Source organism: Manis javanica, chromosome 1 (assembly GCF_040802235.1).
Source record: "Manis javanica isolate MJ-LG chromosome 1, MJ_LKY, whole genome shotgun sequence".
In the NCBI taxonomy this organism is placed as follows: domain Eukaryota; kingdom Metazoa; phylum Chordata; class Mammalia; order Pholidota; family Manidae; genus Manis; species Manis javanica.
This window is the reverse complement of record NC_133156.1, coordinates 125,338,736-125,354,674: the sequence shown is the minus strand read 5'-3', so window position 1 is coordinate 125,354,674 and position 15,939 is coordinate 125,338,736. Positions and strand designations below refer to the sequence as shown.

At 41.0% G+C, this 15,939-nt stretch overlaps 1 long non-coding RNA gene across 1 annotated transcript; it reads left to right on the top strand.

Annotated features, from left to right (window-relative positions):
- The first annotated feature begins 1,032 nt into the window (after window positions 1-1,032).
- Window positions 1,033-15,631, top strand: LOC140849606 (uncharacterized). Its single transcript, XR_012131705.1, has 2 exons — window positions 1,033-8,701; window positions 12,496-15,631. It is a non-coding gene; the product is annotated as an uncharacterized lncRNA (long non-coding RNA).
- The last annotated feature ends 308 nt before the right edge of the window (window positions 15,632-15,939 follow it).

Genomic DNA, 15,939 nt, shown 5'->3' with positions numbered 1-15,939 from the left:
AAGCTGATAGAGAAACAATGGTAGGGATTAGCTTCCATATGTGAAGTATCCTTAATTAGGGGCAATGATTTTCCCCAATGATCACCATGTCAGCATTTCATAACTGCCACAGTTATCCTCAGGCAAGGAAGAGGAAAACTGTTTCCAGGCCCCGGTGCAGACCATTATTAGTGGCCTCCAAGGCTTCATTGTATGGCTCCAAAGTCATAGCACAAGGAAACAGCTCAAAGTAACAGTGCAAACATTTCAATAAAAGGAATGGGTAGGGGGAAAGTGATTTAGTTGAGTTATAGAGATGTCAATTATCTTAATGAGTCATCATCTTGCTATTCTGTTATCAAAGTTATTACACATCCAATTCAATCCGTTTTTCTGATTTATAAGAATGAGAGACAGTGTTCAAACCACCAAACATAAAGGGCATCATCGATGGCCAACATCCAAAGGACAAGCAACAACAAATGCTGGCAAGGTTGTGGAGAAAGGGGAACCTCCTACACTGCTGCTGGGAATGTAAAATAGTTCAACCATTGTGGAAAGAAATATGGAGGTTCCTCAAAAAACTAAAAATAGAAACACCATTTGAACCAGGAATTCCACTCCTAGAATTTACCCAAAGAAAACAAGATCACAGATTCAAAAAGACATATGCACCCCTATGTTTATCACAGCACTATTTGCAATAGCCAAGACATAGAAGCAACCTAAGTGTCCATCAGTAGATGAATGGATAAAGAAGATGTGGTACATATACACAATGGAATATTCACCCATAAGAAGAACACAAATCCTACTATTTCCAACAACAGGGATGAAGCTAGAGGATTATGCTCAGTGAAATAAGCCAGGCAGAGAAAGACAAGTACCAAATGATTTTACTCATCTGTGGAGTATAACAACAAAGCAAAAACTGAAGGAACAAAACAGCAGCAGACTCACAGAACCCAAGAATGGACTAGCATTTACCAAAGGGAAAGGGGTTGGGGAGGGTGGGTGGGAAGGGAGGGATAAGGGGATTAAGGGGTATTATGAATAGCACACATAATATAGGTGGGGGCATGGGGAAGGCAGTATAGCAAAGAGAAGACAAGTAGTGACTCTATAGCATCTTACTATGCCGATAGACAGTGACTGTTGTGGGATATGTGGTGGGGACTTGATAATAGTGGGGAATGTAGTAACCACAATGTTACTCATGTGAAACCTGAGCATAAGTTTGTATATCAATGATACCTTAATAAAAATAAAAATAAAATAAAGGGCATTATACAGAGAGTATCTTTTTGTTATATTAGCACCATGAAAAACTTGCTGTATCTTAGAGTTCGAGTCTCTAATCATCTGCATTACTAGATTATTATTTACTGTGTGTTTCTGGTTCAGAAACTTCAAGAGAAAAAAATGGTTTATTTGCATTTCAAATTCTTGGGCTATGTCTTAGTTATGACTCAGATGCTCTGCTGATTGTCTTAAGACTGCTGTTTTATAATGTTTTTCTGACATGATGCCAAGAATATGGCAAAAAAGGAAAAAAAAACCATGGAGAAACCCGAGGCAAACTGAGGCAAACACGAGGAAACTTCATCCAAAAGCGAAAAAAACTAGCAGTTTTCACCAAGTATTTCAAATGACTGCCTTTTTATTTTGTTAAATTTCACTGCATATGCCAACATTTATTGAGTGACTATTGTATACCCTCTATTAACTGATTTGTGGTTGGGACAAAGGAATAAACTCAACACTCATTCTTGCTGGCAGCAAGTTTGATATTAAGAAATTCAGTCATTGACATTTTCTTCTGAAGTTCAGTTGAAATTCACAAATAATGACTGAGGGCCTAATGTGTTCCAGGCAACATGCTAAATCTATGAAAGTCACTACAGGATACCAACAGGAATGCCTAACTTACTGAGTAATACTTTAAAAAACCACCAAGTGTTTACAGATAGGAGACAGTTCTCTCTCAGAATGCAAATGTTTTCTGGAAAAGGAAATGCTATTAAGCCACAAAGATGCTGTTGCCTTTTGATCACAGAGTCCCTTTTCCCTTGGAGCCTTGGAGCATGTACTGTACTCAGTTCAAACCATCCTCCTTCCCCAGGGTGGACACTCCCTGGAGAACTTGCATTAGGTTTTAACAGGCACCTCAGCAAAGGGCAAGCCTATTCCGGGAGTCAGGGGCCTTGCCGTCTGTATTCGTCTGCTCAGGCTGCCATGACAAAATACCACCAACAGGTGGCTTTAACAACAGATACTAATTTTTTTCACAGTTAGAGGTTAGAAGTCTGAGATCAAGGTGCTGTCAGGGTTGGTTCCTGGTGAACCCTCTCTTCTTGGCATGAAGGTGGCGGCCTTCTGGCTGTGTCCTTACAGGGTCTCTTCACTGCAGGCCAGAGGAGGAGAGAGATGTCATGTCTTTTCCTCTTCTTTAAGGACACCAACCAGTCCTATAGGATGAGGGCCCCACCCTTGTGACCTCTTTTGACTTTAGTGACTTTATTTTATTTTATTTTTTATTTTGCTATCATTAATCTACAATTACATGAAGAACATTATGTTTACTAGGCTCCCCCCTTCACCAAGCTCCCCCACACATACCCCTTCACAGTCACTGTCCATCAGCGTAGTTAAGATGCTATAAAATCACTACTTGTCCTCTCTGTGTTGTAGAGCCCACCCCGTACCCCCTCCACATTATACATGCTAATTGTAATGCCCCCTTTCTTTTTCCTGCCCTTGTCCCTCCTTTCCCACCCATCCTCCCCAGTTCCTTTCCCTTTGGTAACTTTTAGTCCATTCGTGGGTTCTGTGATTCTGCTGCTGTTTTGTTCCTTTCTTTGCTCTTATACTCCACATGTTAGTGAAATCATTTGGTACTTGTCTTTCTCCGCCTGGCTTATTTCACTGAGCATAATACCCTCTAGCTCCATCCATGTTGTTGCAAATGATAGGATTTGTTTTCTTCTTATGGCCGAATAATATTCCATTGTGTACATATACCACATCTTCTTTATCCATTCATCTACTGATGGACATTTAGTTTGCTTCCATTTCTTGGCTATTGTGAATAGTGCTGCAGTAAACATAGGGGTGCATCTGTCTTTTTCAAACTGGGCTGCTGCATTCTTGGGTAAATTCCTAGAAGTGGAATTCCTGGGTCAAATGGTATTTCTATTTTAAGCATTTTGAGGAACCTCCATACTGCTTTCCACAATGGTTGAACTAATTTACATTCCCACCAGCAGTGTAGGAGGGTTCCCCTTTCTCCACAACCTCGCCAACATTTGTTGTTGTTTTGTCTTTTGGATGGTGGCGATCCTTACTGGTGTGAGGTGATACCTCATTGTGGTTTTAATTTGCATTTCTCTGATGACTAGCGATGTGGAGCATCTTTTCATGTGTCTGTTGGCCATCTGAATTTCTTCTTTAGAGAGCTGTCTATTCAGCTCCTCTGCCCATTTTTTAGACTTTAGTGATTTTTTAAAGGCCCTATCTCCAAATGTAGTCATAGTGGGGGGCAGGGTTTCTACATGAATTTTGGGGGACACAGTTCAGTCCATGACAACTTCTTAACATATCAGACCATTCATCTGGGAAACAGTAGTGCCTGTAAGTAACCATCCCCCACACTCAACTTTATAAAAAGACAATAACCAGATACTTTAGGATTAACCCTGGAAAGAGAATTTATTTGAGAGATGGAATAGATGGCTGCTATAGCCCTGTTGTTTGTGCCCCAAGTTCCACTGTCCTGTGGGGGATCTCTCACACATACCCCTGCCACCACCTCCACCTTGGGTGGGGATAGGGGTGACAGTACGTATCATTTTACTTTTAGTAAACTAGCCTAAACAGGGAAACATGACCCTTACACTCATGCCTGATAGCAAGGCCAAGCCAACGTCATGTCACTTAAGCGAGGCTTTCCTAAGAGCTGGGACATGACGAAAGGCAGAGAATTACTGACTGCAACAGGAAGCGCAGTAATCCTTTGGCCAAATCTTCCCTGTTTATCGTCCACTGGAGTGCGTGGCCTTGCTCCCTAGTTCCTGGGGTATTAAAGATACTTGAACCTCTGAATTCCATCCCAAGAGAGCATTCATAAGCTCCTTTTCTCTATTTCCCATTTCCCTCCTTCCTGGTCACCCCAGCAGTGACCATCCCTCTGCAGAGGGCGTCATAGAGGCAGAGCCCACGGGTGACAACCATGTCAGTACACCCCTCAGTGTTTCCTGACCCAACGGCCTTTGCTGGGGGTCGTCTGTCACCCCTTTGCACCCATAAGTGTGGCTAAATAGTGAATCTTCGTTAGCTTCCCAGTGCTGTAGATTAAGCACCAAGATGTGTGAGGCACCCTGCGTGGAACAAATCACTCACATGCTGTCTTTCTATCTGGGTCTTGGGTGATCTCTGTCTTATCTGACCTACTTTTGCATCATTCTCCCTTCCAAATGACAGATATCCAGTGCCCCTAGTAAAGAATTCAAAAGGAATGAGACCAAATAGTTCTATTAGCTCTTCCTTGGAGAGTTTATTTTCACAATTACTCAACAACCTCAGACAACATGAATACCCATCCTAAACTCCCTAGAGACTCACCCATAGTTGCATAGCAATAATGAAAGGACTAAAAATATATATTCACACCCAGACATGATGAGCATCTAGTTTTTGTGACAATATTTTTAAAAATACCATTTTTGTACATGCATTTCGTCTACCAGATACACATTGATAAAAAATGTTTTTGTCTAATAAAAGAATTTTAATATTAAAACTAAGGCTTCATTTATTTTCTGAAATCAAGTGAAGCCATTATTGCCAACCTTCTGCCATCACTCTTCAAAGAGCAAGGAGAGACTATGGCTGCATAGCTTCTTGGGCCCAGCAGGTGTTCAGAAAGAAAGTTATTTAGATGACTCAGTAAAAAGAAGAGATAGGAACCCAGGCTTCTTGGTCAAACATGGCTTCTTTGCAGGAGGATGGGGCAGGGGGAGGAGGAAATGGGAAGAAAGGCATGATGCGTGTGTACATCCAGGCAACTGCAGGAGAGTCTAAAAGGCAACAGGAATTGAGTGAAAAGGGAAACCCTCTAGGTAAATGTCATCGGAGCTGATGAATATAGAAAGACTCTAGTATAAAGCCGAGCAGATTTAGAACAGCTCTCTTGGAAAAGACTCAAAGGACTTTGTAATACTATGAAATTAATTTTTGTTGTCTGTAACACTCTATAACACTTTTTAATCTCTTTCATCTCCCTTCTGCTTTGAATCTCTAGACAATCCATGGGAAGTTTTCCCTGGCATTTGACATTCTTTTGAGCATTCAAAGCTTATGTAATTCTTATTTTGTCTTAGGGTGGCAGTGTCTATAACACAGTCAGTAGATGTCACTGTCGAATAGTTAAGGGTCTACCCGACCAAGCCCTTAGGTCAGAAGCTTCAGGTTCCCTTTGATGGATTTACTTCCTACTTTGTTGGCTCTGTAAGGTCTAAAATCTGTGCATAGTATTTACTTAAGAGAATGCTGTAGCCCCCTCTGCATTTCAGATACGACGTTGGAGACATGATTTGCCCCAGTTCTGTGACCACAGGCTTTCACCGGCTTTCAGCTGTAGCACATTGCCTCATGCACTGAGAAGCCACAGTTGCCCTTCAAGGCTGATTCAATGGCATTTAATGGTATCTGACTCTGGCCCATTGCCCTCTGGACTTGGATCTTAAAGTTGTAGCCAAATCTTAGCTCCGAAGATGGAGATGGGATCAGGTACCACCTGGTCCTGAGCACAGGAGCCAGTCTGAATGTGTGCTGTCACTTGATAGCAGACAGACACTCTTCATCAGCTACTCAGGACTCCAGGCGCCAGGAAGTAAGTTGAGGTCAGGGAGTTTGTTTTATCTACTGATTTGGAAAAATATTTAGCCTCCCTGGAAAAGGGATGTGCATTCCGTGTGCCTGAAGCCATGAAATTTGGCAAGTCCCATATCAGATGCCTAAAACGGTTATACAACTCAGTCTAATTTAGATTGTAAGGCTGCCAGAGGGAACCAGGTCTCTCTCTTGGTCTAAAAGTCCCCTCTGACAATTCTTAGGGCCCAACAACAATCAGTATCAATCCATAATAATAATCTCTATTGCCCAGATTTGACCTACAGTTCAAGACACACAGCTTCAGATAATTAGAAGTTAGAATTTGGCTCAGAGGGACATGTGAGTACTTGTGCAAAAGTTGGCCATCCTACAAAAAGAAGACAAAAGTATCTGAGAGGTGAATTAGAATGAAATATTTCCCAACCTAGTATTTCTTTCACAACTGGCTGTGGCCACCAGAAAAGAAAAGCCATCTTTTCTGTAATTTTTCAAAGAGGCCATTGCATGTCTCAGATAATTTTTATTCAAGATTGTCTTAAAAAGATTTAAATCAACTTAATTTTGCATGGTATATATGCATCTGCAAGAGCAAGCACTTTAAACTGTTCTCTTGGAAAGTAGCACTTCAAATGGAAAGGCAAAATCAAAACCAGAATGCCTCATACTTACCTGCCAAAGGATTAATGATAGTTGTGTTTGTGCATATTGTATGGAACTGTGAAAAGCGCATACATTTTAGATTCAAATAGATTGGGGCTCAACTCATCACTCCTTTTCTTCTGTTTTCTCATCTTTATATTCTGTTCATCGCACCAAAACCCTTTCATCCTGCAGCATCTCTTGAAATTCTGGAATTTAGGGAAATAATGACTACGGTTCTCAGGACTCCTCAGGTTGCAAGTACCTGAGACCAAACACGGGCTTAGGCAGTAATTGTATCAAAGGCAGGACAAAGGTGGAGAGAGCCTCGTGGACAACTGGAGTGGCTTATGTGCGATGACTATGTGTCAGGCACTGTCACCATGCCTCCCATGCGTTAATTCATTCAATCCTCACAACAGCCCCATGAGTTAAGTACTGTTAATACCTTCTTTTTACAATAGCAGAAACTCAGGTTTAGAGAGGCTGTTGCCCAAGGTTACCTAGGCAGTCTGACTCCAAGCGCACCCTTGGAACCCCTATGCATTGTGTGTCTCCAGAGGCTTAAATGCTGTCAAAGTTTATTCTCTGTGTGACCCCTGTGTCCTTGGGTCACTTCCACTCTCTTTAACCAGCTCTCCCTGTGATTCGAGACATGTCTCCCACCTCTTATCTTGGCTCTTCACCTCCTTTCCAGGAAAAGGCTCCTCCCCCTTAATGTTCTGTTAAAAACATTCTGGAGAAGGGCTCTGATTAGCCCCTGACTTGAGGTCACATGCCCTATCTCGGTGAGCAGGTGGGTGGGTATTCTGATTAGCTCAGCTCCCATGCTTCCACTGTCTGGAAGAGGGGAGAACTGTTTAGCCACATCCGCTAGGTTGCCGTGGTCTGAATAGGGTGATGCGGAGCAGTCCTCTGAAAGACAGAAGGTGTGTTTCCCAGAAGAAGATGCGTGGGGCACTGATATTCTGAACTCTGACACACTCTGGGATCTTTTGGGAGCTAATGGAATACATATGTAAAGTTGCCGGCATGGTTCCTGGCACTGGAGTAGGTTGTTAATTCAAGCTGTTGATGCATTGTGGCTACTCTTCTATTCAGGATGCAGAAGAGAAAGAGTATCCTTTTTTTCTTTATGACTTTGGATGTTTATTTTAATTGAAGTGTAGTTGACATATAATATTATATCATTGTATATATTATATTGAAGTATAGTTGATATACAATATTGTAATGTATTACATAGTTTGACAATTATATACATTATGAAATGTTCACCACAGTAAGTGTAGTTACCATCTGTCAACATGCAAAGTTATTATAAAATTACTGAGTACATTCCTTGTGCTGTACTTTTCATCCCCATGACTTATTTCTTTTATAATTGGAAGTTGGTATCTTTTTATCCCCTTCAACCTATCCTCCATCCTCCTTCCCTATGGCAAGCCCCAGTTTATTCTCTGTATTTCTGGTTTAGGCAACAAGAGGAAACTATTTGTTCAGTATTATTTTTTTTGTTTGTTTTATTTTTTTTTAGATTCCATGTATAAGTGAAGTCATACAGTATTTGTCGTTGTCTGACTTACTTCACTTAGCATAATACTTTCCAGGTCCATCCATGTTGTCGCAAATGGCAAGATTTCATTATTTTTTATGGCTGAGTAAAAGTCTATCTATGCACCACATCTTTATTCATCTATTGATGGACATGTTGCTTCCATATCTTGGCTATTATAAATAGTGCTGTGATAAATGTAGGTGTGCATATTTCTTTTTGAGTCAGTGATTTTGTTTTCTTTAGGGAGGAAACCCTCCTTGTAATGGGAATGCTAAACTAAGCAGGTGGAAGAACTAGCCAGGAAGTGTACTTTATATAAAAGCCACAGTTAAGACAATATGTGACTGGTCAAAGTCTAGGTCTCAGAGGTCAGGCCAAGCTGGTGGACAAACAGAACCAGGTCTGAAGTCCAGGGAATTGGGTAGAAAGATCCAAATCTGTCATGAAGAACAGACACGCTCAGATGGAACCAATCTAAGGTCTGAACTAAGTGAGAGGGCACAGGGAGGAGACAAATGAGGCAGGAGGTCCCGTGCCAAGTGACGTCTGGATGTACCCACTTAGGCTGGAGTTTAGGAGCCTGGGTGGAAGGAGGCAGGGAGCAGTCCTCAGATGTACCTACCATACGGCCAGGTAAAGTCTTTATAACGAATGCAGAGTTATCTCCTCACTCTGATAATACTAAATACTGAATATGACTTTCTGCAAATAATGATAATGAGAATCCAACTTCACCAGCTCTATGTTTCTGCCTCACAGAAAATATTACAGGCAAGTTTAAAAGTAACTGGCTTTTAGAAACTTACACAACCTCCTGCTTGATCCTCACTAGTCACATAGGACTTTATACAGTCTTTACTCTGCAAGTATATTGTACTATTTCTCTCGTCTTTCCAAATTGCAAGGATAACTTACTTGACACTCTGCAGGGAGGGATAATTTATAGTTGAAAAACAAGATTTTAAGAAGTTGAGGGAATGCAGTCAGAAGTGAACATATATAAAGGTTCTCATACAATTTTTTTGTTGTTGTTCACTGACAGCAGTAAAGGTAATACATTCAGGGTTACTGCTGCTAGGCTGTACAACTCCTCTGTGCAAAATTTAAAATACACATCTCTGTCTGGGTGGACACAGCCTCAACTGGCCTGGCACCCTTGTGCAGGGCACAACCCGTCCAACCATACATGTAGCATTTTACACATCTCAAAATAATAATATGGATATGCTACAAACAATTGAAATTTGCAATCCCTTTCTTGATAGAAACTATTTAGAATCTATCTCTTCTGCATTTACAATAATATGCATGCAAATTTGTTTGGCTTGGCTGAGATAGCATGTATGGTATAAGGCATTTTTCTAACTCTGCATCATGAGCCCGTTCAAATGGTCTGAAAGTCAGGACTGTCGAGTCATTTCTTAATACTTACCCATGATTCCAAGTATGCTGTCCCTACCATAGCCTGGAGAGGGGTGGTGGGAGCAGGCATCTGCTCGGGACAGTAATCCATATGGGGCTCCAAAAGCACAGGAATACAATAGTGCAAGGGTATATTGGTTCTATAGACAGAACCCTTGAGCAGAAATAAAATAACTTGAGTGCCAAGCTATATCTTCTAAGTATGTTTGCAATGTTCACATGCAGATTCATCCATTCAGTTGAAAGTTAGCAGTCCCAGGCAACTGCAATTCTGAAACAGTAAAGCATGGCGTGGGGAACTCCTATGGTTGGAATAATGATGGTTTACTTTTATTATTTACTATACCTCCCAGTGATTGGCCAGGATTAGATGTTTTGTGAATTTTTTCACAGTGCTGTTTCAATCAGCACTGAATTAGTGTTTCTACATGTGCTTTTATAATATATAAATGTAATTTTGAAGCAACCACATAACGGAAAAGTTACAACACAGAGAATTTTTTCTTTTTCCCTTTGTAATTAATAAGTATTTTGTGGGGAGAGACTCTGAAAGTATATAAATACCCTATGCCTCATTAAACTTACAATTTATTGGTTGTTTTATCAATAGGAATATGGCCTCATGTGTTTGGGTGACAATCTATTACTACCACAGTTTATCTTGTTAATTTGTCCCAGTTTTGGCCCCAGGTAGGCTGGCTTCTGTGTCCTTTCTGGCATGTCCCCTCATATACATAAGGTTCAGTCTTGGAACAATGTATCCCCTGCAGAAAAGGGAGGTGCTACTGTGTTCTAGTTGCTCCTTTGATTGACCCTCCTGAATGTAACCAAGCTGCCATCTCTGCTGTATCTATTCCTCTGCCCAGATGCCCTCCTGATTCTAGGATGTTGGTACCCCTTGTCCCACTGCCCCTCTACAAAGACACGAGTTTCACCCCTGCCATCACGGATCTCCCCTCTTCTGGTGCAGCCGCCCACTCATTCTGCCTCACCTGGTAGTTTTAGGAATGCACTGGTGGGGAAGGAAAGAGAAGTGAAGTGGAAGGAGGAGGAGGATGGGGAGAGTGAGGAGAAGGAGTTACATATGCTTCCTAATGGCAAGCAGCCTCTAGCCTTAACCTCGCTAAATAATTGTTGAGCCATGCTCCAGGGTTGGCCTTCACGGGGCTCCTGTGTCTCCACCCCACCCTGGCCGTCAGGCCCTCTTACGTACGTCTCAGTTCCTTCCTCCTGAACAACCCAGAGTACAAGCCTGAGGAAGCAGGCTTCTCCCAGCTCTTTTATCTTCCTGAGGCTTTATTGAAGAAATGCTCTATGATTTACCTTCATTTTCTATTTTCAACATTCCCGTGTCCACCCTTGTTCTTCCTTTTGTAAATATGCCTGTCAGGAATGACTTGAGTTTACTGGAATCAAAATTTTCAGGCTTGCCAGAGAGATGCATAGCAGTAAAGTTATTTAGTAGAATTTGTTTATCAGAAACTTGGGACTGAATTTCTATACATTTTATTCCTGAATCTGGAGGCTTTTTTCATAATTACTTTTGGTTTTTAGGATTTGGCATTTTACCTGGCATATAAGGTGAATGGTGTATGCTTGTTGGGTTGTAACAAGTGATCTTAACTGACACACTCCAGTGTTTGAACACTTGCTGAACTGAGAATGGAAAAACTCTCATTTTCAGTTTCCGGGCTTTTAATTCACAGAGCTGGCTGTCCCTTGTTCTGGGGGAACTTGTCACGACAGGCCTTTGTAATAAAAGCTAGAGCAAAGACTCTTCTGGAGTGAAGCGGCGTGAGCCAAATAATTTGTCTAATTATGTACAGAAGGGCCGTTTCTGTGGGCAGAGCCACCTAGCTGTTCGTCATCTTTGTTTAGTGTTGTTTTTCTAGATAAAGATCCAGGCCAGGATGTTCTGCATGTTGCTGCTCCAAACACTGGAGCAATGTGTGTTCTTGCCCCCACATGAGGAGTCTGGGAACACACACAGACCACAATCTTTTCCTTCCTCATGCCAGGGAAAGGCTGTGTCAAGGAACTGTGCTTGGAGCAAGGGGACCTGGATGGGATCATGGCTGAGCCCACATGCTGTTATAAAGCCTGAGTAACCCATTTGGTAAATGCACTGACACGGACATGTGTTCTGATGTCAACTGGTGCTAAAGCACAGTAATAACTACATACAGCCCTGTGGGGGAAGCTGGAGTTTCCCCCGAAAGGAACAGACTGTCTACTGCCAGTTATCCCAGACCGAAGTCAGTACTGGGAAGGGAGGTAGGAGCATAAAGGTGGCCCTTAGCAAAGGCAGAGGAAGAAGATCCTCTTTTCTCCAAGGCCTTAGGTCGGTCAGGCCTGGACACTGACAGGTGGAGGTGTGCAGAAACCTGTGGTGGGGGTGTACTGAGTCGTGTGACAGAATAGCAGATTGGGGCATAAAAACAGGGTGTAGTCTTTTAATCTATTCTCTATGTTGTACCTTCTCATGATTTTAGAAATGCACAGACTTCATGTCACATAGTTTGGGAAAAAAAATCCCTGGAGTGATGGGTAGATTTCATCATCTGTAAAACAAAGAAAACAGGACATACCACTGAGGGCTGTTGTGTGGATTAAGTGAGATAACCCCTGTCAGAGTGCCTGGGACTGTGCTCATTATTAAACGTGAGCTTCCTTCCCATTGTGAGCACTTCAGGAACCATTTCCAGGGACATTTCTGTCTCATGCTCTGAGAGCTGCCGGTTCTTTGCTCCAGGGTTCTTTATTTTGCCAAACATGCTCATGTATGATGTGGCAGATCACAGCATTTAATTATCTGGTCCATCCAACATAATTGTAAAGACACTAAGACACAAAATAAAATGATGAAATGTCAAACTGCAAAGAACTTCAGAGATGATACAGTTTAGTTTTGCAAAGGGTTATGTTGATTTTCTGATGGAATAATTCTTTGTGATGTGGGCCTGTCCTCCCCATTACACGGCATTTAGCATTCTTAATTCTCTTAGTTTTTGTGACAGCCAGAAAGAACCCACACAGTTCCCAATGCCTCTGGGTGGGAGAAAACAACTCCCACTGAGAACCACCAAAACCTTCATCTTCACTGGAAGGAAGGCAGGCCTAACGGGGTCATCTGAGTCACCAGAATCACAATGAATTTGAGAGTCAGAAGAGAAATGAGTCTACCACCTCCAGCAGGTGAGTCTTGCTATCTTCTTTACCTGGATTAAGAAACTGAAGTTCAGAGTGATTAAGGGGATGCCTTAGATCTCAGAGTTCATGAATGGCGAGGCCCGTATTCAGCCCCAGACCATGCGTCCACGCCCACCTGTCACACTGCCTCGTGTGATGCTCGCAGGTGGCTCATTTCCAGTTAGAGAGTAAAGACCCAGCATGCTTGACAGTTTCTGCAGGGCAGTTCCTCCAGCCCCAACTCACAAACAACGGAGGGATGGATAATCCATCGATTTCCGAATATTCTAAGATGTTCTAATTTTTCTCCTATAAATCACTGTAAAAGGTGGCATTTAAAGTGGCAGATGGTGCAGAAATCTCCAATGTTTTTGTTATGACTCAAATACTAACTCATTTTGAATTGTGCAAATAATTAAGCTCACCCAACCTTACATTCTTTGAGTATGACCAACTTCATCACGGGACTTTTCAAACAGAGATTTAAGATGTCAGCAAAACATTTTACCCTAAACACATTATATTAAAGGCAAATGCTTCAAATTTCTGACTGTGGAAGTTGAGAATGATTATATTTTCTGTAAAGTGAAACTAAATATTAAGAAGTGGTGTCTCTATAGCTGCCTTCATACCCCTCGCACAGTAACTAGTTCTGTTCATCTTTGTAATCAGAATCATTCTGGCATTTCCAACTAACACATGTAAGATTGCTTTATTTGCTATGGGTGATACAAGAGGTGCTCTTCTCTGAAATAATCTCAATGTTACTTATCCATATTTCCTACACAGTTGTAAACAAGACATAATTATACATCAAAGAGACTGATACCCCCAGTGATAATCAAACCTTTCTCATTGTTATAATATAGATGGTTGCCCAGATAATCCATAACATGCTGAGATTAAGCTTTTGGAGATTATTTTAGAAATACAAATGCAAAATCTAAACATCCTCTTACATATGAAAGCATTTCTTTTCAGCTATCAGTGCTCTGTCCTTTTTTTTTAATGCTCTAATTCTCAGAGAATTCTAATTCTCTAATAACTCAGCCATAGAATTAGAATAAAGTCAATGTGTGTAAAACTTGGCTATGCTGAGTTGATCTTTTTAAATGGAGCAGAATGTCATTTAGTCTTATTGGATCAAAAATATTTCAAAATCAAGTTCTGTGTTTCCCAATCACTAGAAAGTAACATTCTCCACATGCACATTTCCTCACAAGAACAGCTAGGTAATTATTAGCAATTTCATAACTAGATGAATGATCTGAATCTAACCTCTACTCATAAACTCAAATTACATGCTTTTTAAATACAGTCTGACAAACATGTATTCATAGAAATTGTAGCTTTCACCTCTTACTAGAGATGACCAAGAAGCTGTAAAGTATTTTTCATCTTTAAATACAGTGTGCAGAATATCAAGGGCATAAGAATTATCAAAATGCATATGGAAATTTTATACCACATCCACATCTAGGAATTAATAGTAGCAAGTCATTGTAATATCCTTCAAAGGATTCATTTTAGGAAGCCACACATTTATTAAGGAGGATGTCATAGCTCTAAATCATTGTTTCTCAAACTGGAGGTCACATGTCTGGGGGTCCAAGGATATAGTCTCAGATACCCAGGAGTTCTCCATAAGAAAGTTTAGAAGATGCATTCATATTTCTAAGGTCATCTAAAAAATTTTAGTATCAGCAAATTATTGGGCATCTGGGTGAACACCTCATAACTGAATACTGCCAAGCATTTTTATGCCTCTGTTTGTGTTTGTATTTCTGATTTATTAATGTCAAATAACTCTAATTATTATGGGTTAGTAAGGAAAGAGCACAGATATTTTCACACCAAGGGAAGGCCAAGTAATGAGCTGTCCCTGCTGTCCCAAGGTTTCCCAGTGGGTTGAAGGGATAAAAGTGGTGGGAGAACTGACTCATCCCAAGGCGTGTGATGGTGCAGCAATGCTGCCCTCTCACAGGCTGGCAGTGTGGCACTCAGGGCTGGAGTCATGTTGGGGGCAGCGGCTCAGTTTCAGAAAAATGGTATTTGTCAAGTTAAACTTCTGTAAGAAATTTGAATGATTCCATTTTATCATTTTGTTTGAATTGAATCTTAAAATTTGTTGTGGCTTTATAAGGGTGATAAATCCAAGAATTTTTTTTACCTTTATTTTAATTTTTAATGTTTGTACACATTTAAATAGCATTGCTGTAAGAAGTAATTTACGACAACGTTAGATGGTCCCTGACAGCTTTGCTTTCAAGATATTTATTTATTTTATTAAAAGTGGTCCTTTTGAGAAACAGTGCTGAGTGACTTGGACCTTCTCTTTAGGAATTGCCACTACTGTGCATTCGTTGGAATATTTTTAATGGTATAAATCTTTCTGCTCTCTTCATGGATGTGTTAAAGTCATTTTGTGTTTGCCTGCCCAGCACCCATGAAGCCTTCTTGTCATTGCGGCCCCTCTAGTTTTTTCCTTTCTGGAATGAGTCTTGGTGGAACTGCCAATCATGGTGGCCCATCCTTCTCCACCCCATCCCCTGACCTAGAGCTGGACCAGGGATCCAGTGATATCAGTCAGACTGTCACTGGAATCTGAGGCTTGAAGCGGAGTGACACGAGACCTGAAAATAGTCGAAGCTGATTCACCCCAATGGTGGAAAAGCCTAAAGATCATGATGTCCTGCTACTTTATTGCCTGGTTTTGCTTGGATTCTGCCTTTTCCAAGATCTAGATCAGCTCCTGCTTTAATGCTACGGGCTAAACTTACCTGTCAACAAATCCCTTTATTTTTGACAAAATTAGCCAGAGTTGGTTTCTGTTACATGCAACCATTGATAAAGTCATAAGCATGAAGTCTGATAAAAGAGTGTGCTAATGCCAGGAAACATTGTTTGGGATCAACAAACAACGTGGAAATAAAGTCTTTTGTGTAATATTTACTGGGCTCCTGATCTGGTGATTCATTCTACAAACACTGTTGAAAGAAGCTATGGAGCTTAGTGGGTTTAGCCTCAAATAGAGCTAGTTCTCCCACTTACCAGGTGTGTGTAAACTTGAACCAGTTCAGTTACCTAAATTCTCTAAGCCTCAGTTTCCTCATGGTAAATTGGGAATAATAGTAATACATACTACATAGTATTGTGAAATTTAAGTGAGATAAAGTACCTAAAACATACAGTAAGTATTCAAAAGATAAACTTATTATAATTTTAGTATGTTTCCTGAGAGAGTCACTGAGCTACCTGCT